Genomic DNA, 26,998 nt, shown 5'->3' with positions numbered 1-26,998 from the left:
GTCTGTCACCAGCAATCAATTTTCTACTCATCATCCTCCCACTGCCTATCCCTACATCTTCCCTTTCCTGCTTTGTGGTCCTGGACTGTGCTCCCTGCACAAGTATCTCTTCTGAGGCCCATCACAGATGATCCACATTAACATTCCTCTCCCATAACCCCTTTGGAAAGACTTACTCATTTTGGAAGATCATTTTAAGAGTTGTGTGTTATCTAGTTTGCCTCTCCCACAACAGCATTGTCATCTTTGGAAGTATCCCTTTCAGTACCCCTAAGCCTTCCCTTTCTGTCACATACCAGCATTTTCTAAAAGTCCCAAAACACCTCTTCCCCATATCTCATACTAAAATAACTTCTGTCTATAAAAACAGACAATATGCAAAAGAAACCACATTGTCACAAGTTTATTCATATTTTGCTGTGGTACAAATAATCACTCTGGCACCACTTGCAGCACTAGAGATCTAATTTTCAAGTCAGAAAGACTTCAATTTAGCAGCATAAGACTCCGGAATATGCAGTCATTCTGCAGAATTGCAGCTTCGAACCACTTTCTCCAGATATGGCAGAATCACTAATATTCAGTGTCATTTGCTGAAAGTGTAAGGCAACTGAAGCATGGCCCATCTGTAATTATAAAGATTATCCCGTCAGTGAAAAGAAAAACATTTGATTCATACACCACTATCCTCTTACAAAAATTATTCCCCATTCATCCATGAATGAAATGGGAATTTTGCCTCAGCTGATAGTCCCCAATTCATAAGCCAGAAAGTACCTCCTATCTCTCTATCATTTAAAAGCACATCCTTCAAGCCATGCTGTATCCACTTGGAAAAATACACTCTTAGCCGTACAGTGTTTCAGTTAAACCACCGATATTAGTGTGTGGTTCTGTCATAAGGGAGTAACTACCTAATAACTGCTTCTCCTCTCTCTATCTAGACAAAGATTTCAGCTCGGTCATATCATGGAAACTTGTGGACAGCAGAACACCATGGTCCTATTCCAAGTAGATAAAATTGTCTGGATTACAGTTAGTAAATTCCCTTCTACAGGATGGAAGATTATCTCCTAGAAAATTTTTATAACCATCTGGGTTATCTACATATCCAAGCACACAAGTGTCATGTGCTATAGGACCAAACACCGCAGCCATCCTGGCAGTGCTCATTTATCAGTACACTAGAAAAAACAAACATTCTCATTGTCCCCATATCCACACCCCTATAATTCCTTATTTAAAATACTTACCAGTGTGAGATTTTTTTGACCCTTTTTCAAGTGTGAATTTTTTAGGCAAAGCTTGTTTGGTACATCTCTAGAAAACTGATTATTCAGGTTAAGAGTCCTTTATATGGAACAGAGTTATCAACATGAAGCAGCAAAATAGCTGCACTCCACAAGAATAAGAGCTAAAAAAGCTTAAGGCCAAAGTTTGGACTATTCAGAACAGGCAATTCTCAGCTTGTAACTCTAGATATAATTTGTTACCAGAAAAGCTGAAATGAGTGAAGTCATTTCCTCTCTGAAAATACCTTAGGCCAGTGTCCAGGGTTTTGAGCCATCTGGAAGGATGCAGCACAGATAACACCCAAGTGTTCATAAAATACTTCCTCCATTGGAGCACATTGCCACCATCAGCATGCAAGGAAAAGTGTTTCTGAGAAAATATAGAAGAATGGAGAGCTAAAACCAGGAAATGATAGGCCACCAACTCAAAAGAAGCAGATGCTAGATGTCTTGCGTTTCACATAAACACTGAAGGAAACTGTAACCAATGAAAAGGAACCAGGAGATGATTTTAAGATATCCCCACAGTTCCTGCAATGGGCAGAGATTCCTGTTCTGACATTTCAGGTTTTGATGGTATGAACATCGTTTGCCTCTCTATCACAAAACACACACACACACGTACGTTTTCTGAGTTTCTGACCTTCTTCAAGCCATTTCCAGAGCATGGTTGAACCAAGATCTAGATGTGCAACCCTATGCTATTGCCCTTCAGAATTTTCCTAACTACTCAGGAGATGTTATCCTCTGTCCCCACTCAAACTAATGTTACATCCAGCGCTTCCAAAGGAAACTTCCACTTCTGCTCCCAACACATCTCTGGCACAGATTAAAGCCTGAACAGCTGTTCAGCAGATCTCAACACAGCAAGAGAATGAATTGGTTGAAAACTTCTTGTTACTTTACTCCTAGAAGACAAGCAAGGTTACAGAAGCATACGAGCAGGGCGCTGCATCATCCCTGGCACACCAAATCCCACAGCATCAACAGCAGGTCATTACTGCGAGGAACTGCAGTTCAGAGAAGATGAGGGCCAGGAGGTAGAGAAGAACAGTTCAACCAAACTTCATGTCCCCTTAGCACATGCATAAATCTTTTACCACCTCTGCCTGTTACAAAAACACAGTTAATATCTATTTCTTTGTTTCTTTGATATTAGTTAGGAAAAGGGAACACCTGTTGGGCTAAGAGCTTTCACACTTCTGTGCCTCCTACTTTTTTTTTTTTTTTTTGGAGACATGCTGGCTCATTTGCTAACGCTATAGGCTGATAAGGGTTCCTGAGTGATAGATACAGATGTTTTTCCCTTTGATAGAAAGACACATCCACTGGACCATCATTGCTCCCTAAAGGCATTTGGGGTTGTGGCTCCATTTTCATCAGTATAAAAATCAAAGTTGCAAAGATTGTGTTTGGGATACTAAACTCCTCCTGTTCTGTCCTGACTAATTTCAACCAATAATAGTATATCAAAATAGTATAATAGAATAATAAAAAGATAAGTGTATGTGTACTGTGCAATGAAGCACAGAAATAGCTCAGAAAGGACTCACTAGAACCTTATCTGACCTTCAAGATGACTATAAAACATTGACACCAAGGTGTGTATTTTCTGTACATCATATTTTAACAGCTCAGTTTAAAGGTCTCATATGAAATAGTGTGCACTGTGGCATAGGCTCCATTGTGCAAGAGACAGAATCCCAAACTCAGAAAGCAGCAACTCTTCAAACACTGTATGGAGAACGGAGCTCTTTGTTCCGCTTTCATTGACACAAATAGGAAAACACTGTTGCACTTTTATTTCATCTACCAAAAGAATGCAACATCTTTCTGTCAACAGTACTCTGTACTGAAAGGAAGAGACCATCAGAGCTTTTCCTCCCTGCAAAAAATACAACTAGAAATAGCTCTCTTTCTTTTAGTCATTCATGAACTGTGGCTGATCATCAAAACCTTTCGACTTCTCATTGTCAAGCTTTTCAAAAATCACAATAGTTTGGTAAAATCACTGTCAGGTTCTGCCTTCTCCAGGGTGCAGGATTATGTTTATCTTATTTTGCTAGGAACTCTTCAGTACTTCTATGGCATTTCAAAGCAACAAGTCTTTACACATAGCTATACCTCATGCCCTGCTTGATTATTTACTAATACTTCTTTATTTAACTCCATTGTTGGATTAGGCAAGACTGGATTAAGGCAAAACATTCTCAGTTGAAGGTCTTAAGTATAAAATTCAGGCAAAGAGCACAGCAAATGGTCCCTGGGACAAAGCCCTTGCAGTGCCTCTGCAAGTATTTTTGACAGCTTTATTCTTAATGGTTTTATGGGAGCTATTCACTCTTGATTTCATTTTACACGCTGTGTGTTTCTAATAGGGGTCTTCTAGCCCTCTGGGATCCCTTGAAAAGACTTTGTTCTGATACTTTTCTTTTGTCAGATTTTTTTCTTGCAAATTAGATCTTTATTTTGGGAGTAGCTTATGCTGGAATTAACGCTACATGCTTATGGCACTGAATGGCATGCTGACACCTATGAACCAGGAGCATACTGCACAAATAATATGTATAAAGCAGGGATGAAAGCAAGAGGGAAGAAGCTGAAGATGGAAGGGCTCTACATTAGTATTGCATGACCTAGGAAAACAGATTGCACAAACCAGTATAAATTGGAAAAGCAGGAAGGAACGGAGGACCAATACATGCTTAAAGCCAAAACTTTATGGCATGAAGGTCTAAGGTTTGTCTAATAAAAGTGGGTGTAATATAGACAGGCACACACACAGACAGACATCCCAGGAAATCCATTTTGACTTTAAAAAAAATCTAAATGGGAAAAATGCTAGTGTGGATGCATGGCTACTTGATATACATGGCTCCTACAGCAGCATAGGCACCTCTCTTTGAATGTCACCAGACAATTTTGAATCTAGCCTCATATGGAGATGGAAAGTGGATTTTATTTGGATCATGAACAGAAAGCTTGAGTTTCTCAGCTACAGTATTTTCTTCACCCCAGAGACACACGATCTGCTCAGTCCCCATTTTCTTCTCCCTCACATCATCTCAGCTAAGCTTCTTTTTTCAGCTGGCTGTATAGAGCTTCCTTAGAAATCAGTGCCTTCCTAGAAGATATATATGGAATTTTTGTGAAGAGAGAGAAAGTGCAAGAGAAAGAACTGTGCTTAGTTAATTTAAAATGCTTGGAAATATGACCTGCAATCTCAGTAGGTACAAACATATTCTCTACCAAACCAATCACTGACAAAGATTTCAAGTCCCTACTGAAAGTCAGTAAGCATACCTCCTTCATTTAAATTATATTAAGTGGAAGTTTGATAGAGACAAAACAGTTTTCTCTCTTGCTATCTTAAAGAGTTCCTCTACTGCTTCAGTCAGACCTTGGCCAAGCTTTTCTTGCTTACACAGGACTAAATAGTTTATTCTGTCAATTGCACTCTGTTGGGGAAGTATTCTTGCTCAGCCACTACACCAGAATGATTTAGACAAATGCACATGGTTCTTTTACCAGCTGTACAGAAGTATCTTTTGAAGTCAAGTTAAGTCATCTTTCATATAGCTCAGATACACAAAGGCATACTAAAACCTTTTAGTTTGATTCCCTGTGCTCTGATACCAGAAGCACCTATAAACAGCAGTTACCATTAACAAACTAAGTGGCTTCAAGACCAGCTGTAGGATAAGGAGCATTTAATCTTAAGTTTATTATTTTTAATATGCATTTTATGCATAAACGGAACCGATACACATAATAACGATACATCATTCTACTCTAACAACGTGTATTAGACAAAAAGCTAACGTATACATCATTCATTTGATAATACAGAAATTTAACTGCATACATAAGCCAGTGTAACGAATAACTTTTTCTAATGCTTCTTACAGTCTAAGCCTCAAAGTATTCTACAAGACTTCCTAGACTTTCTCAACATCTGTACAATAAAGACAACTAAAATATATAGAAGTGATTCATACTACCACAGAGTAACATAGCCAGGCCTGAGGCTCAATTCAAATGGAGACTAGCTAGCAAACCACAAAAGTTTCATGACATGTATCATGACATGATTTGCAAATCTCCTGTGCTAAGAAAATGGGATATTTTACTTTTATAACTCCAGTTATCACCTGAACTAAATGGTAAAAAGGTTTTGTTTTGCATTGGCATTGTGAGTCTGGAAAAATTGTTTGATCAATTTTGATGTGTATTTGCTTCCACACTCTCTGCTTTCAGTCAGTGGTTCAGCTTTATATAAAACAACACCCAAACTTCAATGTAAAAAGGTAAAAAAACCCCTTTACTTCCAAAATATGGTGATGGAGGTTTTACTAATGCTTGTCTGGCCAGGAACGAGTTGTAGCCACACTCAGAAGAGATTCAGAACTTTTGCCACAAAAGTACACACAATCTTGACAAGATCTCAAGCCATGTTACCTTGAATCCTTCAAGTCAGTGTCAACTGTTGTTCCAGAACACCTGTAGGCACTGCAGTCTCCAAAGTTAAAATACCACTGTTGTGGAAAACATCACAGGAATAAAGTACAAAGTATCTACACTTCAAAAGAGAGTCCTAGAATGATCAAATAGCAGCACTTCGGTGCAGTTTTCTAAACTTTGAACTGAATGACATGGGGCTTCAAATCTTCTCAGGCTGTATCACACATCTCCAGAGCCTGCTCCTGCACCTACCAACTAAATTCATTTGTTTCAGTAGGAGCTGGGGAAATTTTATCATCATTAAGCTTCCACATAGGGCAAAGACACAATCCCTTCTTCTGCTTCAGCTCTGAACTTTAACCTGCCACCAAGCAGAAAGCTTCAGCGACCCCAGAGCTAAGTGCAACAGAATTACACGTCACACATTCAGTGACTTCGAAATGTGAAGACACTCAATGTCCATCTTCATATTTCTTCTTTAGATGAATACTTTAAATTTTAGATCTGGGCTTTGAAATCTAAGCACAGATCAGCAAGTCAAAGTGTTATCTAAGCATCCAAAGCTGCCACTTATTCATACAAGCAGACAGTCAAAAAGGTAACAAAGTCAAGAAAAAAAAAAAAAAAAAACATTTCCATTTTCTTATCTGACTGAAAACGAGAAAGATTTGAACTATCTGCTTCTGGTTGTCCCAAATGTTCATATCCCTGACCAGAGGCTAGGAGATACTGTCATCCCCACTCCTCAGCTAGGAAGTGTGATTGTACTTTAACCTACTTCATTCAAAGCTGTCCAGTTTAACTCAGTTAGTGTAATTGGAAGTTAGGCTAAAGTAGCTGGTTTTGCCCTGAAAAAGATGAGGAGAGTCATAAAGATCAGCCAGCTCTAATATGGCAGGACTAGGAATAATCAGCAAATGGTTTTAAGATGCCCTAGAAACAATTACATCTTAAACCACCCTGGATGTTTGCAAAGACAAGTCATTTCTACTCTCAGACATGCAATCAAATTAATAGCGCTTAATATGGTTTAGCTCACACAGGCAGCGGACACGTGCACAACCATACTGACTCATTACTACACAGCACCTTGATCAGGTACACAAGTCCTCAGCATTTTTCCAATGGAATTTAATGTATTGACTTACTGTGTAATTTAGGATAGGAAAAAACCTGAGGTGGTCAGCAACAGGAAAACACGGCAAGGGTACGAGCACACCCAAAAGAGCCTCAGTTCCAAGTGGGACAAGGTCAGCTCATACCATTCATGAGGGCGTAGAAGGCTTGAATACGAAGGAGTTGAGGCTACAGAGAAAACTGGGAGGAAAAGAAAGCATTTCATGCTAGGCAGTGGTAGGAAGTGTTAGAGCAGCACCGAAACAGAAAGGAATGGAGAAGCAGTAGAGAGGGAGCTGCAAGGGCTACCAGAAACCTCGAGGGCTTGCCGTGAGCTCAGCTGATGGAAAACAGCAACGGTGCTCCGTGAAAACTGGAATTTTCAGAGGAATGAAAATTCCAGTATTTTGGAACAAAACTCAGCTTGCATTCTAAATTGGAACAAAGGTTAGAAGTATTGATATTTCTCTGTGAATATTTGTTGTTTCTAGGAGAAAAAACTAATTGGCTAAAAATTGTCTTAAAAAAAAATCCAGCCACATCATCATCTTCAACTCTTGGTGATTTGTGCTAAGCACTCTCTCCCCACAAATAAGTTAATGTCAAACAAAAGCACTCCTTGCCATGGACCACAAATCTAGGAACCTTGTCAGCCTTAGTCTGAGCTGAGAGTATAATGCTTTAAGCAGTTTGGAAGCTTTGCAAGTTATGCTGTCTTCCACAGCTAAGGGAGAAATCCTACCCTACATCCCTGCGGTGCCGGGAAAGCCTCAGGAAAAAGCAGCGAATATTGCAGGAAGCGCCTTCCTCACAGCAACACGCACACAGAGCAAAAAGGTAGGATATTGGCACGCATTTGGTAGATGCGCCACTGCTGGAATACAGCTCCCGGTCTTCTAGCAAGGAAAATGGCCAGTAGTCCTGCCTCCGTAACAACACACAGTATATGCTACAATGTGAAATCCCCACACAGCAGCAGGGAGCAAAGGACTTCCCTTTTGGGAAAACAAACAAACAAACAAACAAAAAAACACCAAACACATCAGCATGCACTTCTCCTGGCATGCATCAGCAAGAGGGACTTACCCAGACAGGGGAAGCTGGGGTCTCTGCACTCTTGCCATCAGCAAAGGGAAAACTGAGTCATCAGTGTCCCTCCTCTAATTTCTGAGATTTCTCTCCCCACCCCAATAAAATAAGAGAATTCTAGTCAAAACCTGCCTTCCAAATACATATAATATCACTGCTTCCAAATGCAATGACTAGTAATAAACCAAAAGAGACCCTTTTAGGACCAATTTATTTCTGCATGTTATCTTGACATCAGAAGTCCACAGATGCAAGCACACTATTCCAAACTCTCCATTTTTAACTAGCTAAACATTTTATTTTGCCTTCTGGGTTCTCCCGCCGCCTTCTTCCTTTTTGTTTTACCCCATTCTTGAGTATCCTGGATCAAGATCACCACCAGCAGTACCATTCTGCATGCAGAGATTCGTCTTCCTCCTGTTCGTTATTTGTTAACAGCACACATAGCTATGCCTTTCAAATCCTAGTTTTTGGGTGTTTTTTTTAAAGCCCTGTTTTGTGAAGCACAGAGTCTGGAGTGAAAAGGATTCATCAAAGTCATCGTTATTCCACATTTATCTGCAGTGAACTATCTTTGTCATCTATTATCCCTTGAATGATCTAAAGCCTCCTATCTGCTGTGTTCCTCTTCATTATCTGCTGTTCCCTTCTCATCCATTTCTCACCAGCACCGTCTTTGTTCTCTGCCTTTCATTTTCTGCACCACATATCAATACTGCTTGCCATGATCTAGAGGTTCACAACAAGGAGTCACACAAATGATTTTCTAAGTGTGATGCAAACCACAAAGAAGATTTTTATGCTGTGCATTTGGATACTGTTGTTGTTATTCAAACTGAGCCCTGCTCTGTGGTAAATGCCCCGGCGGCTCCCTTACCTTCCAAGATTTTTGTCCAGAAGTGCTCAGGAAATAGCAGTGCTAGACTATAACTAATGATGAAGAAAGACTTGACTTTCACATATCTCCACCTTTATCTTTCTCCTCCAGATTTACTGCTACGCACACTTGACTTTATGACACTTTTTAATTTCATATGTTGAACAGCATATATACATTAGACTGATATACATTTCTCTATAGCCCTAACATCATTTATTAGGAGTGGCTGAATTACTCGTCTTGCATTTATTAGCCTCTTAAAAGATGTTTCTCTATGAATGCATAAGCTAGCTGTATTCTTTGTCAGCATTCAGCAAAATTACCACTGTGGTAAGTGGGAAGTGACTGAACTAATCAAGTTGAGCATGCTACACAACTTTCTGCTGTTTCATAGCAAAGACTTCATACAGTTGATCAGTCATCAAGTAGCCACTGGCTTTTGGACACCAAACAGACCTAACCTGCCTCTCAACAACTCTGGAACATGAATTTCTAGCTCAGAGGTTGCTAGCTGGATTAAAGGATTGCAGTGCTACCTTCTACTCCTTTTCTGTAGAGCTATGGATGAAATATATGTATGAAATACAGCCCAACCCACAGGAGAAAGAGCATCAAGAATATGTTATACGAAAGACTGTTCTAGACAAAATAAAAAGCATTTCAATGCCTGTAATACTGGCTTCAGAGTCCATTGTTCCCATTCAGTCATATATAAGAGACGTAAGTATTTCAAATACAGCAAAGAGACTTATGCTGGCTGTTCACACTGCCAGGGAAAGACATAGCCCAGGTATTACTCCATCTGGATTTACAGACTGGAAAGCTTGCTTTTTTTTTTACCTGCCCTCATGTTTTTCATTCTCTCTAGTTTATGACTTCTGAATCTTTCTGAAAACGCAATGCCAGCTACATCAGTGAAATCTTAATGTCACATAAACAGAACGATTGTGCATGAGGAAATTTTCCTGCCTGCTGGGAATTAGGCAGTGCCTTCACATGACTCAGTCAAATTGACTAAAATTAAGAACTCTGCACCCAGTCCTACCTTGCACCCAACCCTCCCAATGTTTGCTAGGCAGAGGTGAAACACTTCCGCTGGTGTGACCAGACAGCACTGGTCTGGCAGCATTTTGCTTTGTGATTAGACATGGTGACTTCAGTACAACTTCCTTGGAAAATCTTCTAGAACTTAGATGGAAATCTGCTTGCTGTCTGCTTTGATTTTACAGCTTACAGGGAAGAGGGTCAGCACAGAGAAGGACAGAAGTGTGAATTCAGCTTCATACTCATAAATGTCATCCTATTCCTCCTGCCTGTTAGTTTTATATCTTTCATTTGACCCTCTGGTCCTGTTGCAAATACAGTAACCGTGTTCATGCCTGTACTTGCTGAGTAAAGAAACTGAAACTGTGTCCTGTTCCTATACAGGAGAAAAACCAATAAAACCCCATAAAGCTTTTTTTTTTTTTGCAGTACATTTACACTCAAAATATTCCTAAGCAGTCAATCCTGGCTCCATCTCACCCATTTGTCTAATACTGCCTATCTACCATTCAAAAACAACCCAAGATATAAATTTCTCCCATGCGTGAACATTTCAGAGTGCCAGAATGTGACGTGCCTCAAAATACCAGGAGCACAGAAAAACAAAGCACATCATACATACAGGACATCAAGTTCTTTCTACAAGCCAGGGAAGTTTGAGCGCGTTGTATTTGTCATCACAACTTTCTCACCCAGAAAGGTGGCAGTTTTGAACACTTCTGAGGATTTTGAAACGCAGGCAGCATATGTTGCTATTGACACACAAATGATGCTATGTTTTGTTTTTCAGAGAATAAGCTTTTGATAGCCATTGTCAAGGGATGTGGCAATCTATTTAATAAAAGACAATGAGTCCAGATTTCAGCTGCTGTAGATCCCTGCTGCGACGCCCTTGATAACAATAGGGCTATATTGGCTTGAAGCAGTGCAAGTTTATAAAATCTGCCCTGATAAATTTACAATGCATCAGAACACCGCCATCCTCAATGAGAAGCCTAACGCAGCTCAACCTTGTTGTCCAAAATTACCTGAATAAATGGAAGGGAACTACATTTTTCCTCTCCTCTTTGGAAGTTCATGGGACTGATAGGCAATGAATGGAAATGGGGTATGAAAACAAACTATACATTGTTCTATAAAATCCAAACAATACAAAAATGATATGGATTTATTCCTTAAAGAACCTGAGGATTTCTCAGTTGGAGCTGGCTTTTCTCACAGAGAGAAAATTGCATGGTTTCAGTCATCTTTTTTTAAAGTATTATTAGTAAATGAGAGGGATTAGCACATATAAGAGTAAATTAGATTGGAAAAGCTTCTCTATGCATCCGTTGTCCCACTTTGAAGGTTACAACTACAGGTTATATTGCCAGGTACACTGCATGAGTTTATCTTAAAACCCATGAACATTTTATCTATTCGGTCTGTTTATTCAACTGGGCCTGACATCAGTCTGCCTCCTCTAAATCTAGCTCCAAAAATCCATTCAGAAGAAAACTCCTATTTATATATAGTACCTCTCACCCAGTTTTCCAAGCACTTTTCTTAGCCTTAAAAATTTTGTACTACCTTTTAACTATACTTCCATAATTGTCAGTGGATCTACCTTAACGTTTGCTACTTGAAGAAAACAAACATCAAATTGCTTACCACATTGTCAACACAAGAAACCTGCTACGGATGTAGAAAGAAAAAGGTCTCTTGGTTCCCTCTCCTCCTCTTCGAAAACATAAGAATTATTTATTTATTTTTTACTGTGATAGTGGTCAAACAGAAACAGGTTTCCTAGAGAGCTTATAGATTCTCCATATGTGCAGCTGCTCAAAACTCAACCAGATACAGTCCTGAGCAACCTGCTCTAGCTGACCCTTCCAACCTGAACGATTCTGTGATTCCAAGATAAACAAGCACAGAGTCTTGAGCTCTTTTTTTGGTGGATAAGCAGTGAACCAGGCGGATGTTTGTTAGGTACATTCAAGTTTCTGTATCTCTTTTGTATCCTAAATGCACTACTATCCCTCTATGACACACTGTTTTAATATATACATCTGGCAACCCAAGACGAATCACAGCAGGTACTGTAAATGAAGGTGAAACAGTTTGTTTTTCAGTAAAGAAAGACTAAGTAAAGGTGTTTTTACTTTGATCTGTCTGATAAAATGGAAATTCAAAAAAATACATATATATTCGCCTTAAGGAGTCAGATCTATTGAACGCACAGCAGCACAGCCCTGTGGGGATGGAGGCTCTGAATCTGTAGACATAGCAGCACAAACTCTTCCTGTGCACAGCTAATACAATTCCACATCAGAGGTAATAAATAAAGGCTTGCTGACTTTAGTATCTTTTGTTCATCTAAGAATCCGTAAAGAGTATTTGAAGGCAATATTTTATCTCAGCATTCATCTCTGACTAGACTTTCTTGGTTTACTGCAGGAACACCTCTATACACTTTTTTTTTTTCACATTAGAGAGCATGCACATGTTGTAAGGTGAGGTTTTTGTGAGGACAAACCTCAGTGTTCAAAGTTTCTGAGTAATGATGTTATTCAAAAGCAAGAATTACCTCCCCGCCCCCCCTTTTTAAGCTACTTTGATAAGATTAATTAACCATATCATGTAGATTTCCATTAACTTAACAGGAAAGAAAAAAGCTGTTAGCACAATATACAATCACACAGAAGCTGCCCTTTTCCATTCTCCTAATGACAGTTATTTGCCTGGGTATCCTACTACATTTTGTCACTTCCTACATCTAGATTTGACTCTGGTAGAATAGAGCTGAGTTCTGTCAGGTTTGGTAACCGGAGTAAATGGCTGCAGAAAGCTTACAGAAGAAAAAAAAAAAAAGATGGGGGGGGTGAGGGATGGGGAAGTTACAAAACAAACCCATTATTCCATCCAGATCAGAAAAAGATGTAGAAGTAGAAAGAAGCAGCAATGTCAAAAGCAATTTGTCCAAAAAGTAATGCTGCCCATAAGCCAGCAATGCACCCTCCTGGCAAAAGCAGCCAACAGCATCCTGGGCTGCATTAGCAGTGTTGCCAGCAGGTTGAAGTAAGTAATCCTTTCTCTCCACCCAGTGCTGGGTCCAGTTCTGGGCTCCCCAGTACAAGACGTGCACTTACTGGAGCAAGTCCAGCAAAGGGCCACAAAGATGAGGAAAGGACTGGAGCATCTCCCATACAAGGAGAGGTTGAGAGAGCTGGGACTGTTCAGCCTGGAGAAGAGAAGGCTGGGGCGGGGGGTGGAGGGGGCATGGATCTTTGCAATATTTATTAATACCTGATGGGTGGGAACAAAGAAGAGGGAATCAGGTTCTTCTCAGTGGTGTCCAGTGACAGGACAAGACAGAAGGGGCACGAATTAAGAGACATGAAATTCCATCTAAACACAAACCACCTTTTTACTGTTAGAGTTGTTAAACAGTGGAACAGGTTGCCTAGAGATGCTGTGGAGTCTCCATCCTCAGAAATATTCAAGGCAAAATAAAAAGAAAAAAATCCGGTATGGCAACATGCAGTATAGATAGTTATTAACAAGATCAAACCCAGTTTTAGCTGCGTGTAAATGAAAGAGCAATCCCATTTGTAAGGAAGCAGGAAGAGAAGAAGCACAAGCAATCCTCATCTATCAGAAACTGTCCATGACAATTCATCCCCCTAGCTTAGTTTTGTATTTCACCTGTGCTCCTGAGGGGTCATTTTAGGGATAAGGCAACTTGACAGAGCTAAACCAGTGATTTTACTGAATATTCTTTTATTGTCTGCATCCATGCATTATCTGGAGAAGGCTCAGTTAAATACCTGCAAATTAGATTGAGAGGAGCAGGAGAAGAAAAGTAGCATTTTATAGCCTGTAATTAATGAGTCGCTCAGCTTGTAGACAAACATTTTGAATACTGATTGCAGCAACCATTATTCCTGCACCCATCATTTACACCAATGATAGTGCCACAGCAGCAAGAGCTCTGCGATCCCTCAAAGCCTGAACTCACAGCCTTGCAGAGCCAACTTACAATTGCTGGAGACAGAAGAAGAGTTAAAGGATGGGGCCGTTGCCTTGGTGGGCAGGAAGAGATATTGAGGGGTCGCCTTGAGCATATTAACTGTTTAGTAGGGTATCAAGGTTATTCCAAATGATTACAGTCACCCGCATTAGAGCTGTTTGTCGTCCTTCGTTGTCAGGCCACATCTGAAGGGCCTGATTCAACGTGAAACAAATACTTTTGCTGCTGGCAAGCAGAGCTCAGATCCATACAGAGTAATTTCAGGCTTTATCATTTTCCCTATAATCAATACTACTTCTGTTCTTAATTTACGCACAGAATCTGGCACAGGAAGGGGGTCTGTTGTACCACCAGTTTAGAAGCACGCTCGGTCTGAAGCAGGACGGAGGCACACACTCTTCTAGCAGTTTGTTTATAATTGTTTAATACCAAGTAGCTGTTTTCCTCTGCGGCAATGTTTCACTGCTCTCCTCTCCTGCCTGCCACCTTACAGGAAAAGTCTGCTAGTGGGGATGTGACAAACATCTGGTTGTCTCTACAGGGGTGTACTGTACTAATCACCTAATGACAAATTATGCCATTAATATGTAATAGTTAGCACTTCCATATACAAGCTGCATCACCTCTACAAAGCTCTTCAGGGCCATTTCCCTGCACGGTGAGAAATCTCATTCATTTTACAGGAAGCTTAACACAAAAGACCAATAGCCATATGTTCTTTAGCACCTGTTTGAAAGACAGCTTATTTTACTATTTTTTTTTTTATCAGATGTTATGAGAAGACCATAGGTTTGTTTTATGGAGCATGCTTCTTCAGTTTTCTGTCATGTCATAGCCCTCTGATATATGCAATCTTGTAAACAGTTCTCATGGCACTTAAAAATAGTGTGTTACTTGCCTGGTTGACCACTTACCTCTTATCTGAATTACCCACCTCATTAGGTGGAATTACTGCTTACGACATTGTGATCTGCTCAAGCATGGCAGCCACTGAGGATTCAGCATGAAACACTGATGTCTGGGTGAAGTTTGACCTAAACCTAATACATCTTAGCATATATCGACCCTGTTGTTTTTCCACTTTTAATTAAAAATTGACTTTTTCAGTCATTTTACAGTAGTAACAGATAGGGATGAAATAAGGATAAGCAAAGATTTGCTTCTTGTACCTAGAAGACCTAACATTGCAGCAGTATAGAGAAATGGGCTTGAAATAATCCTATGCACGTGCCTGCCGATAGCCCTCCATAACACAATAGCTAACAAAGTGACAGCATCAGACACAGGGAGGGAAAGAGTGCTGGTTAAATTCAAATTCACAATAGCCCAAGCAATTGGATTTCTGACAAGTACTGGCATATTTTAAACCCAAAGGAATGCACATGCAAAACTAATAGCAGCAGTGCTACCAGCTACCCCAATTTTAGTCACGAGTCTCATGATATTTTCCGTCTTCCTTAGAGGCCTATTATCAGCAAATCTCAACTTTTCTTTTTTAAAAAAGTAGATTTGTAGACCTCATTGTGGAGGAAATGTTAAAAATTCAAACTAACCACTTGTTAGGAGATAGCTCTTAGGGGAAAAAAAAAGAAGCCACCACAAATGTATTGACTTTTAAGCTAGTCCTGTGATTTGGAAAAGCCTGAGGTTGGCAGTACTGTACTGACAATGAGATAATCTGTTTGGTTTCCTTTAGCACTCTATTGGGAGAGGCAAGCAGACCAGGTTTTTATCTTGCATTAACCTATTGAATATACGCGCTCATACCCAGATGCAATACTCCTCTTGGATAGGTAGCATTTTTGGCAGCCCCAAATTCCTGCTAAATTAGAAGGAATAATTCTGATTTACAGTACTGCCTCCCCCATCTGCCTTTAGTGGAATGAAATCAAGCATAATACACTTGCACAAATTTATTACATGAATATTGCATTATATGTGCACATTATCCACATTGCGTAACCTGGCTATGAAAACCTCATGTCAAAATGTTATCACCTATTCCAAAGTATTATACAGTGGGGAGAGGGGGGGTAAATAAATAAATAGTCCAATACTTAAGCTTCCAAAGGGTCACCTGTCTCTTCCCTAACATAAATAGGTCAAATGCTGCAGGGGAGAGGGGGTGCAGAACAGATCTCACCAGGCAGGTACACATCCTTGCTTTGTAGTCGGCAGGTTGTTTGGATGCACTCTCCAAAACCACACAGCAACAGTAAAAAACAACATAAAAAAATAAATCTATTAATGATGTTATGAGCTCCAAAATAAGCAAAGAGTCTGGTTCAAAAATCCATGAGATTGGCTTTAAATAATTATGAGGAATTATCTCATCTCTGAGTTCCTACATTGCACCTATTCGTGTTTAAGTTTTCCTCTGCATTGACAAGGACTAGAAAATTATCATTGTAAAAAAAACAGCCTAGAAGCTCTTGCAAGCTTTTTTATTTCAGTTTTAAGAAAAGAAAGAGGCACAGATACTAAAACACATTGTATAATTGTACTATGGATACCAGCGGTTGGATTTGTTTTTCTATCTGTGCGTGTGTCACTATCTCCCTAATTAAATATATCAGAATTCAAAGAGGCCTGTATTTCTGGATTACAGCCATTGGCAGCACTGGAGAACACTAGGGACTGCTTTATTCCAGCTGTACTTACTCAGTACTAATATCATTCATAGAACCACAATGTCACAGCTATGAATGCGGTGCTCAGCAGAGATGCAGCAGTGCCAATCTCACCTCAGCCAACAGCATACAAATGTAAGCCCTTCCGGGAGCATTAATAATGCAGGGTAGGCAAAGTACAAGGCTTGGCACAGCCTCGTGTGTGCATTAGCTGAGGCAACCAGGACGAACAAAGTTAAATATGGCTGGATGAGTCGACAGCCTGCGTGGATTCCTGGTACCCTTTTCCATCACCCTCAAGGGCTTCATGAATAAAGATAAGCTACACAAACATTCTCCATCTATTTTTTCCCCCCAACATCATTGTACATGCACGCTTTAATAAACTACCTTATCTCTTTTGGTAGCAGTGACCTGAAAGATTCAACAAACCCAAGCCTGAATAATTTAAAAATAACCAAACAAATAGCTGAGAAAAATGATAAGGGAATGCTTAGCTGACAATGGTGGATGAAGAAAAACTTATCTTTAGCTGACAATGTGGTCAGTGTATGATGTCAACACAACAAAAATTGCATCAGGTAAACAACAAACAAAAGTTACCTTGACCTTTCTGATTGTCATTTGGTGATTTCAAGTTAAATGTCTGCAGCAATGAAAGACAAAGAAATGAGGGAGGAAAACACTAAAACTTGTTATGGCTTTCGACTATTAGGTTCAGGTTTTGAAAACCTATGGATTTGGTATTAGATTAAATGCAAAGTCCTAAGCTTCTTCCATTGTGGTTTCAGGGCTTGCAAACAATTTCTGCACATCTCCTATGCTGCAGCAAGACAACATACCATTGTTCATCAGAAAAGGAAATTAAAAGATACTACACTTTTCTACAGAGTTACCACCCCAAGGCATTTGGCTTTGATAGTCTTATTTACAGAGTTGCTCAGATTTCACAGTTCCTGCTAAAATTAGTGCAGCCTAAAAGCATTTGGTGTCACCGAGTGCTAAGCGGTGAGCAGCTGAGGCTTGGTCCAAGCTAGAGAGTTCTGCCTCTGTGACAAAACCAAGTTCTCACCTTGGGTGGCATTGTTACGCCAGAAACACCTTCATATTGGGGAGGTAGCTACAACAAGAAAAAGGAGATACCATTTTTTATTAAGAAATTCTGTATTCATAACTCTACCATCAGCAAAATATGCTGTGGATAAGGTTCAAGTCAGATTGGAGATAGAGGTACTTGCAAAACTCATATTGCACACATACTTTTCTGGGCATGAAGAAATTCGAGTTAAAATCACAGGGAATCTGTCTGACGAGGATCTTTGAGATTTTATTCTTTACTTGTTTCACAACCCAGGATATCTTGATCTTTACTTGTTCTCTGAGTCACCTTTTATAAAAAACACTATGTACTTTTAACTCTCCAAAAGCTACTGGATGGTTGAAAAATCAGGTCAGTTACTTTGAAAGCTACTGAAGTGACACTTCTAAGAAATGTGTCCTAGGCTGCTTCCTGTCTCCAAGGCTATTACAGTACAGGTAGGCTCTTTCCTCAATTTAATTGGTTTATTGGAAGTCCTGGAGGAAGCCACAAAGCAGGATAGGCATTGCCACTTTCTGTGAAGCACACAACGAATTTTTGTTGAAGCACAGTGCATTTGAGGTTGGTTTTATTTATTATTATTTCCTGTTCACTTTGACAGACATGCCATCTTCTATCCTTTCACGTTGTTTAGGGCTGAAGTAGCAGATTTCATTTGTGTGAACAGCAGGTCTCTTTAAAACTGAAGAACTCTGGCTACCACCTCTCCTTCATCTCTCCATGTATACGAAGGTATTCCTGTGCTATTTTCTCAGCAAGATATGCCCATCTTCCTGTGCCACATAGTGATGGAAACCAGCTTTTTTTCCCCTCCTAAATTATCAAGGCTAGCTGTCACACTAACTGCCATCCTTCTCATCTCTTTTCTGTCACTAGTTCATTAATGTGACATTGCCATCAGATTTACCTGGGTTGGCACTAAGCAGTGGAAAGCCCTGATGTCAGAGATGTGCTCCTTGTTCCCACTGACAGGCTGCACACAGCCATGGGATTTTATAGATGTGAGAAGGAGCATGCAAGGCTGATCAGTGGGGTTGGCAGAGGAGGGAATAGAAACAGTCTGTAGTTAAATCTTCTCAGCCCTAATGAGTGTTCAAAATAAATTAGACAAAAATGCTGTGAGTGTAACTATTGAGGTACTGGAGGAGTAAGGTAGAAAAAGTAAAAAGAACTAATGCATCAAGGAGACCATCTACCCTGCCTGCGTGAGGAAGAACGAAGCTGTTGGGATAAAGCAAGAAAAGCAGGCTAGGGCAGGAGATCCAAGGTCACTGCAAAGCCAGCCTGAGGTTAAAAGCACTGTCAATTAACAGGAACCAGCATCGCAAGGTATGCAAGACAGCAGGGTTCAGAGAGCAAGGACCTTGGAAACCAAGTCACTTAAGTGAGACAAAAGAGACATCACATTCAGCTGAGGAGACAAAGGGAAAGCAGAATACATGACTCAGACTGAGTCAGACTACTTCAGTTTCACAGTCATGTTTGTTCTAAGTCATGGTGTTTCCTCTTTCTGAAAGAGATGCCAACCACTTGCTGGAAGGACGTAAACCCCGTAGGCTTGCTTGCTTTTCATGGACCTCACAGATGTAGGCAAGGAGATGCCAGGGCCCCTGGACAAGAACCTCTGCATGAACATAAACAGCCCAGCAAACTAGAGAAGCAGCTAACACACCCCAGTGCTCATTTTCTACTTTGTTATTAAGCAACCGCGTAGGAAGACACTTCTGTTATGATGCTTCTGAAAATAGCTTTTAACTAATTCAGCTAGAGAGAGAAACTACTTAATACAGCATGATCACCTGGTTGGGTAAAGCATTACTCAGTGCTGCAGAGAGAATGGTGCTTTGTGCTCATCTTCAAAGTCTGAGAAAATACCACCTTTTAAAAAGCTTTCAGTAGTATCAGTCAGTAATACCTGATGCCCAAGAGTTTAGAATAAAGACTTAGAGCCCAAGATGTCTTGCTAATACTTCATGCTTTATAAAGCTTTGAATGAGCTTTGGACCTACTTGAGCATTCAAATTTATGCTGCTAAGCCCAACTCCACTGTCCACTTGCCAGGTAAAAGGAGGTTTCTATATATCATACCTTGTGCATTACATAAAAGCAGCTGGTTTTTTAAGCAAAGTAGTAAGGTGCTATTCTCAGATAAGAGAAAAAGTAGCACTGAATGACATTTTAGGCAGATCTGATTAAATACTTCATAATCATAATAAACATGTTTTTGAAGAATCTGAGAAGCAACCTCATTTTTTATCATCAAAAAGAAATACAATCAATCTTTCAAGCACACACACAAAAAAAAGCCATAGGGAAAGAGCATCTTAGATATTTCAGCCAGCTAGGCATACGTAGAAGACTAAATCACATACATGTTCCGGACTGCTAAGGTATTAAAAGATGAAACAAAAAGGTCTTTGAAATAGTTTTGTTCTTTCAAATACAAAAAGAAGTAGAAATGATTTTTAGGTGTGACTTTTTACTGGACACTTCATGGAAGATTATCTACCTTTGCCAGTAGTGTCAAACAGACAGCCCTTTCTGGTGTGCCTTGGAGAGGTTCGTCATCCAACTCCCATGATGTTCCCTGGGCTTTCACTGGCAGCTGCCATTGGAAAACATGCCAATGGCTGCACAATAACAACCTATAAAGGTCTCTCAGGTTCATTTGTTTCTAGTGTGCCACAAACAGTCAGAAGAAGCACACTTAAGGACTCAAGCACTCACTGTATTCAGGACTTACCTAAGCAATTTGATTACAAATGGCTGTGGAACTTTGAAGTTTAAAACAAGTTGTCTCACTATAGACTTTTAAGTTTGCTTCCTTAACTTAAAGGGACTCTACTATTTCAAAAACAACTGCATAAAAGATAAGCTTATAACAGTTAGGCTGCAATAAGTGAGTTCTCATAACTACCAGGCCAGAACTTAGAGCAAACGCATTGCAGAGCATTAGAAGTCTGGTCTAGAGCAACATAATGTCAACTGCAAGATTTCCACCAGCTTCCATGGGCCTTGGATCAAGCTCCTGGGGAAAAAAAAAAAAAGTGTGGGGTCCATCCGTAGTAATGCTATCTAGCACGATACCAAGACTACCACATCTTGGTCTACAAGCAGAAAAACAACTTTATAGCAACCTCCATAAAGCCACAACAAATGCCCCAAACCAAGAATACACAGGGCATATAATGGAGGACGTCTTGAAAACCAAAGATGCATCAAAAACTATTGACACAACACAGCTCAAGACTTTGCTGTCTACATGTGGTGTATCTACAGGCCATTCACATTGTCTACCTACAGAAAAGACTCCATTCACCAAAGCTTTTCTATACATGTGTAGTATATGCACAGAGAGCATACACTCCACATAGACAGAAAAGCCTCTCCTCACCTTGTATAGGCCCTTCCTGCCATATATGGAGTATACATAGGTACCTTATGCTCAGTATCAAGATAGCATATACTCTATATACAAAAAGGCCTTGCCTCATTGCCTCGTTCACTCAGGGGTTTTGGAGATTCCCCTCATCTCTATATAAAGCCTATAGAGAAGACATCAGAAAATCCCTAAGAGTTCATTTTCTAGAAACCCCAGGTGAAAATCCTAAAAAAAGTGCTGTAAAATTCCCAGGAAGATTCCAGATTTGGGAACTCGGAGGAAACGTAGAAAATTCCAAGGGATTTAGAAAAGAATTTCCATGAAAACCAATGAGGATTTCTTAGAAAGATGAAAAACTCACAGAAAAAAAACTAAGAAATTCCTACAAAGCTGAGCATAAAAGTCATACAAGAGAAACAGGAAAATCTTAGAAAGCGCTGCACAGTTCCTAAAAGGCAAACTGGGAATTCCTTAAAAGCACATGGGACGTTCCTAGAAAGAAATCAGGGAATTTTTAGAGAGAAAATGGGGCACTCACAGAAAGCAGATCTGACATTCCTAGGAAGCCTACAAGAAATTCCTGGAAAGCAAATAGAGACTTACGAGACAGCAGGGGAGAAAAATCTAGAAAATAAAATCAGGGAATTCCTAGAAAGCAGATAAAGAATTCTTGGTAACAAAAAGAGTGAATTTCTAGAAAGCACAACAAAAGTTTTGGGAAAGTAGATGGGGAATTCCTAGAAAGGAAGAGGGGAATTATTAGAAAATAGATGAGGATTTCTAAGAAAAGCAAGCAATGTATTCTCGACAACAGCAGGGAATTCATAGCAAGCAGAAGCAAAAAAAACCCAAAAAAAAGCCACTTTAAGAGATGCAGTCTATAAATTCTAGAAAGAACACAGGGACCTTCCAGAAAGCACTGGGGAACTGCTGAAATGAAAAGAGAAAATTCCTTGAAAGCAAGCAGGGCTTTCCTTAAAAGCACAGTAGGGAATTCCCCCAAAGCAGAGAAGAATTCCCAGAAATGAGACTGGATTTATCTAAAAGAGGAGGTTTTCCTATAAAGCAAGTGGGAGTTCCCCAGAAAGCAAATGGTAGAAAGCAGCTGGGGGATTTCCTATAAAGCCATAGGGGAATTCTGAGAAAGCAAACAAGGAATTGCCAGAAAGCAAATCAAGATTTCCTCAAAAGTGACCATCCTTAGAAACAGAAGGACAAATCACTAGAAAGCAAATAAGGCATTCCCTACAAAGTGAATTAAGAACTCCTCCTAGGAAACAGAGAGGACTTCCTTATATTGTAGGCAATCCTAGAAAGCAATAGGGAATCGCTGGAAAGCAGAGGAGAAATTCACAGACAGCAAGTAGGGATGCTCTGAGGAAGTAGACAGGGAACATGGAAAGGAGACATGGGGATTTCCTAGAGACCAGAGGGGAGGCATTCCCAGAAAGCCAAAGAATGGCATTCCTAGTAAAGTAAAGGGGGGAGGATACTCCTCAAAAGCAGAGGAGGCTGAAAGGGAATGCAATACAAGAGTATCTGGTTCATTAAGCTATTTGGTTAAGGAGTATTCAGTATAAGAGAACTAGTAACAAGAAAAAATTTAAACACATGGACACACAAACAGTATTGAGCAGATGATAATGGAGAGAGTAACAGAGACCAGAACTCTTTGGTCATCTACTGATGGGCTGCTAAAGGAGCTACTCTGGCATAGCCTTGAAGGGAGCTACAAATGAACTATAAAGTTCAACCTGAACTTCATAATTATAAGAAGCATGAAATACAATTATCAAGGGTACCCTAACTCATTAGCAAGCTTTAAGCAGGACTAGGAAAGAAGATCTGCATCTAGAAAGACTCAAGGTCCAAGGCCAGTGGTTGAGTAAGGAGCCCAGGGTCCAGATGTGAATATTAGGCAGACAGAGCCTACACTGATATTCAAAGGAACCATAGCTGTTGGTCTGAGACAGCATGCACCTGTTGCACTAGCAAACATCACGGTGGATGAGCCAGTAAGTAGGAGGAGACCAACCTACCACATGAGGAGGCCCAGTCTCCAGGCATGGATATCAGACCAACTTAGAGGCCACGCTGATATTCAAGAGATGAATGTGAACCTACACCATAAGGACATTGAACTGCAATCCTGATCAGCTGTAGAGGAAGAACAAGACTCTGCTGTCTTCAGTTGCATTGACCTTGGTTGCTGCTAGGTCCGCAGACAGGAGATATTCCCAGAGGCAAAATGAGGGAAAGGGAATGTGTCTAGAAAGCACATAGGGGGCTATATTCCCAGGAAGCATTCCCAGGAAGGAGATGGGGGAATAGTCCTAAAAAGCAATAGCTAAAAATTAGAAAGAGAGAGATCTTTCTAAAAAGCCAAACCGGAAAATATTCCTAGAAAACAAGATGGTTATTTCTAGAAAGCATATGGGTTTGCTCCTGGAAAGCAAAGGGGAAAATAGCCTTGGAAAGTAAAAGCAGGGATATTCCTAGGAAGCAGAGGAGTAATATGCCTAGAAGGCAGATAAGGCACACTCTTAAAGCAGAAGGGGTATAATTCCTGGAAAAACAAGAGTTCCTGAAAACCAAAACTGGGCAATATTCCAAAACGGCAAACGGGGCTTGATATTCCTAGAAAGCAAATTGGGCATGTTGCTAGCAAGCAGCATCATCTGTGGTGTTACTCCTAGAAAGCAGAGAGGGGACATTGCTAGTGAGCTGAGAAGGCATGTTCCTGAAAGCATAGCTGTTAAATGGCTAGAAAACAAAAGGGAGAGATGGGGGGGGATATTCCCCGAAGTCAGGTGGCAGAGGACTTCCCCAGAAAACAGAATAGTTCTCAAGAACCCAAAAAGAATGTTCCTAGGAAGCAAAAGAGGACATTTTCATGGAAAGGAGAGGGGATAAGACTCCTGAAAAATGGAATGTGGCTATTACTAGAAAGCAACTGGTGGGAGAGGAGTATTAGAAAGCAGCAGGATATTTATAAAAAGGCAGAGGAGAACACTCCTAAAAAGCAGAGGGAGAATACTCTGACAACAGAAAGGAGACTATGTTTAAAAAAATTAAAAAACAAAGGAGTGAATATTCCTGGAAAGCAGAGGGAAGGATTGTCCTAGAAATGAAATAGTGGCATTGCTAGAAAGCAGAGGGACAGTACTCAAAAAAAAAAAGGGGGGGGGAGAACAGAATAGAGAAAGCGAATGCCAGGAACATTACTTGAGAACATTACTTGAGAACATTACTTGAGAACATTACTTGAGAACATTACTTGAGAACATTACTTGAGAACATTACTTGAGAACATTACTTGAGAACATTACTTGAGAACATTACTTGAGAACATTACTTGAGAACATTACTTGAGAACATTACTTGAGAACATTACTTGAGAACATTACTTGAGAACATTACTTGAGAACATTACTTGAGAACATTACTTGAGAACATTACTTGAGAACATTACTTGAGAACATTACTTGAGAACATTACTTGAGAACATTACTTGAGAACATTACTTGAGAACATTACTTGAGAACATTACTTGAGAACATTACTTGAGAACATTACTTGAGAACATTACTTGAGAACATTACTTGAGAACATTACTTGAGAACATACATTGGAAGCATTCATAGGAAGAAATTTGGGAGGATATGCCTGGAAAGCAGAGAAAGTATTCCTCAAAAAAAAATCAAAAAAGAAGATACTACTAGATAGCAGAAGGGCATACTCCTGAAGGCAAGTGGAGAGAATATTTCCATGGAGGAAAAAAAAAAAGAAAAAATTTATGGTGGGCATGCTACAGGAAAATGGGGGGGGGGGGGGAATATTCATAAAAGCAGAAGGAAGATATTTCTTGAACATAAACAGAAGAGATATTCCTTAAAAAAAAAAAAAAAAAAAAACAAAACAAAAAACCCCACCACACAACAAACCCACAGTGAGGGGGAGTGTTTTCTAGGAAACGACAGGTATGATTCCACAAAAAGCCTAGAAAGCCATGAGGGGAAATCCCAGCAAGAACCACAGGGAATTCCTAGACAGTGGTGAGGAGGATTCCTGAGGAGAGGTGAGGAGAACCACCCTGGAAAGTGGTGTGTGCTGGGGGGGTCCTGGATAGCAGCAGTGGAGAGATCCTGAGAAGCACTGTGGAGGACAACTTCTAGGAAGGAAAAAAGTTATTCATAGGAAGCTATGAGTAATATTTCCCAAACAAATGAGGGAGAATAATGTCTTAAGGAAACAAGGAGGGGGGATTCTAGAAAGCAGCCAGAGAGGGTGGTCAGGCACCCCAGGGAAGTGGTCACAGCACCAAGCCTGTCAGCGTCTGGACAACGCTCTTAGTCATATGGTTTAGTTTTAGGTAGTCCTGCAAGGGGCAGGGAGTTGGACTCTATGATCCTTATGGGTCCCTTCCAACTTGAGATATTCTATGATTGTGTGAGTCTAATGCTGAAAAAAAATGGGGCAGGGTGGGTGGGTGGGCTTTAAGGATGTCCTTGAGAAGCACAGCAGGGCAGGGAGGGTTTCTCAGAAAGCAGCGCAGGAACATTTCCTAATAAGCAGTAGGGGTTTGCTGGCAGCAATAGGGGAATCTCTAGAAAGCAGTCAGAAGAATCCCAGGATGGAAAAAGGGGAAATTCACAGGAAAGCAGTATGCAATATGCAACACTTCCTAAAAACCAATGGAGACATTTTAATGGAAAACAAAAGAGGGTATTATTCCTGGAAAGCAGTTGGTAGAAATCCTAGAAAACAACAAGGAGACTATCTAGAAAGATATCAAGGGGATACCAAAGCAAAATGGGAGATTCATAAGAAATGTGGAAAACTCCTAAAAAGCAACAGTGGAGGGATTCCTAGCCAAAGTGAAGAATTCCAGGATACCATTAAAGGAGGGGTGAGGGAAATTACTAGGAAAGAGTGGAAGTTTTCTGGAAAGGGATTCATAATAAGCAGGAAGATGGCTTTCTATAAAGTAATAGGGGGAATTCCAGGAAAGCTGCTGAAGTGAACCCTAGGAAGCAGTGACAGACAAACAGAAAAGTTGTTGGTACCAGTCTGAGTAAACTATATGGGGAAAACTGGGGCAGGAAGAAAAAGGCACAGAAAGCCATGCAGGAACATTTCCTAATAAGAACTACATGGAATGCCTAGAAAGCAAAAGGAGCTAGAAAATATGCACATTTCTAGGAAACATGAAAGGGGAGTGCTTAGAAAGCGAGCAGAGGGGATGGGGTGGGAGTAAAAGAGGTGGATTCCTAGAACGTGTGGCAGATCGTTAGAAAGCATTAAGGGGAGATTTCTAGAAAAGATTTGGGGCATTAATGAGAAAAATTAAGAGGAGATTCCTAAAAAAAACGCAGAAACCTCCTAGAAAGACTTGCAGGGGGATGGATTTCCCACAAAGACTTGAAGAGGAAAGGCAGGTTCCAATAAAGCTTAAGAGAGATAATTCCTAGAAGGCTTGATCAGGAAAGGGATTACTAGAAAACATATTTTGGGGGTGAATTCCTAAAAAGCATATTGGGGGATTCCTAGAGAACATGGAAAAAAATAGAAGGGTTTCCATAATAAGCAGGAGGAAGGGGTCTTAAAGAGTAATTGGGGAGCAGTATGAGAAAGCATTACCATGGGATTTCTCAAAAATGTTTGGGGGGATTTCTAGAAAGCTGTATTAGGATGACACCAAAGAAAACCATATCAGGAGTTTTCCCAGAAAGCTGTTTGACTAAGTCGAACAAAACACTAGGAGGAATTCCCAGAAAACAAAGGGGATTCTTAAAACAGAAAACAAACAAAAAAAAAAACCACAACAAAAAAAAGGCCGGGGGAATTGATTAATAATAAGAACAGGGATTCCTGTGAAGCAGGGAGGGAACTTCCTACAAGGCAGAAGGGGAACATTTGATCAAAAGCAGTGCAGTAATGCTTCCTAGAAAAACATGCAAGGACATTTTCTAACATGAAATCAAGATGATTCCTAG

General features: G+C 40.2%; 1 long non-coding RNA gene across 5 annotated transcripts in view; it reads right to left on the bottom strand.

The window, feature by feature from the left end:
• Window positions 1–424: 424 nt before the first annotated feature.
• LOC148053162 (uncharacterized) overlaps window positions 425–26,998 on the bottom strand; it is an 81,552-nt gene continuing 54,978 nt past the window's right edge. For all 5 annotated transcript variants that reach the window (XR_015708854.1, XR_015708850.1, XR_015708853.1 and 2 more), the window contains 2 exons: window positions 1,538–1,662; window positions 425–626 (listed from right to left, as the gene is read on the bottom strand). This is a non-coding gene — a long non-coding RNA (uncharacterized LOC148053162). The remainder of the gene's footprint in view (window positions 627–1,537; window positions 1,663–26,998) is intronic.

Source organism: Nipponia nippon, unplaced genomic scaffold (genome assembly GCF_047370975.1).
Source record: "Nipponia nippon isolate SJK-2023a ecotype South Korea unplaced genomic scaffold, ASM4737097v1 scaffold_4, whole genome shotgun sequence".
NCBI lineage: Eukaryota > Metazoa > Chordata > Aves > Pelecaniformes > Threskiornithidae > Nipponia > Nipponia nippon.
This window is presented reverse-complemented; position numbering and strand designations above follow the sequence as displayed.